This window comes from Echinops telfairi, unplaced genomic scaffold, assembly GCF_000313985.2.
Source record: "Echinops telfairi isolate 266 unplaced genomic scaffold, ASM31398v2 ScPeMD7_7469;HRSCAF=8507_1, whole genome shotgun sequence".
In the NCBI taxonomy this organism is placed as follows: Eukaryota; Metazoa; Chordata; class Mammalia; order Afrosoricida; family Tenrecidae; genus Echinops; species Echinops telfairi.
In genome coordinates this window covers 96,367,260-96,369,097 of record NW_022111373.1, presented here as the reverse complement: position 1 = coordinate 96,369,097, position 1,838 = coordinate 96,367,260, and positions in this window count along the sequence as shown.

Genomic DNA, 1,838 nt, shown 5'->3' with positions numbered 1-1,838 from the left:
GAGTGATGCCAAGGGCTCAAGTAGAAAGAAAATATTTCAAAAATGACGAAGGCAACATATGTACGAAGGTGCTTGACATGCGGATGTGTGTATAGATTGTGATAAACGCTGTAAGAGCCCCCAGTAAAATGATTTTCAAAAAGAAAGAAAGAGAATCCCATGTCTCGGGTCTGGCGCCCTTCAGTCCTCAAGGTGACCTCTGGGCTCTTTCTCTCACTGCCATTGAGTTGATAGCAACTCCCCGTGGATTCTGCTTACTCTTGAAGACTTTTAAAGATCTCTTGCCACCGATTTGTCCAATACAATACCATGTGTCCTTTGATTTCATAAATGCTCCATCCCAGTGGCCCTGAGGCTGAGGTGCAGGGCTGCTAACTGCGAGGCTGGCAGTTCAAATCCACAGCCACTTTCTACTTCAATAAAGACAGACAGGCTTGGAAACCCTATACATATAAGGTTGTGATGAGTCAGAATCAACTCAATGACAGTCACTGATTGTGGATCCAAGTAAAATGAAATCCTTGACCATGTCCATCTTTTCTCCATTTATTAGGATGTTGCTTATTAGTCCAGTTGTGAGGGTTTTTGTTTTGTTTATACTGCTGTAATCCATACTGACAGTTCTATTCTTTGATCTCCATCAGTAAGTGCTTCCAGTCCCCTAGACTTCCCGCAAGCAAGGTCGTGTCATCTGGATATTACAGGAGTGAATAAGCCTTCCTTCAATCCTGATGCTGAGTTCTTCTTCATAGTCTATTTTCTCATATTATGTGCTCAGCCTACAGATCTGTAAAAGGTACAAACTTGATGCATAGCTTTCCTGATTTAAAACAGGTTGTATCCCTAGAATGACTGCCTCTTGGTCTATGTACATGTTCCCCATGAGTGCTGCTAAAGTGCTCTGGAATTATCATTCTTCACAGTGTTATACATAGTTTGCTTTGATCCACACAGTCAATGTGTCTTAATAGTCAATAAGACACAGGAAAAACATCTTTCTGTAGTCTCTGCTTTTAGCTAAGATCTATCTGATATCAGCAATGATATCCCTTGTTCCTCATTCTCTTCTGAATCTGACTTGAATTTCTGGTTCCTAATGATAGACTGCTGAATTCCTTTTTAATTACCATCAGCAAAATTTTACTTGCATATGCCATATAAATGTTTACAGACCACAAAATAATATTGTATTTTGCTAATGAATACAAAAGCAGTTCTGGTTGCATAGTGGTTACTCATTAAATGGATAACTGCAAACTTAGCAATTCAAAACCACCAACCAGTTCACCAGAGAAAGACAGGGCTTTCTACTGGCATAAAGAGTTACAGTCTCAAAGTAAACTTAAAAAGCACAATGGGCATAGGGGAAATGCTACTAAATGGCATAAATTCCCAGTGTGAGGTCCCGGCACTCTGGTAGGGATCAGACCCAACCCAGGAATGCATATGTCAGCCAACTAAAAAGGAGGGGGAAAGAAAAAGAGGGGGGGGGAGACAAGGGTTGTGGGGTAACAGGGCACTAACTCACCCATGGGGAGGGTATTGTTTATGTCTCCACAGGAAAGGGAGAGAGGGACCAGACCTCATCCCAGTGTTCCAAGTCTTGAGGGCAATATACTGGCATGGAAACTAACATAGAGGACTGTGGGGCTGGCCGAAATCCCAGTTATGTTGACCCCCTCCCCAGAAGAATTCACTCTCAGGGGAGCCAGCAGGTGCAATTGTACAGCAATAATATGTAAAGATTACAGTAAAGTCATAGAGAATAAGAGAGATAGAAGAGAGAGTAAAATGAAGGAGTCAGACACATTTCTTAGTAGCATGCTCACCTCAGCCCC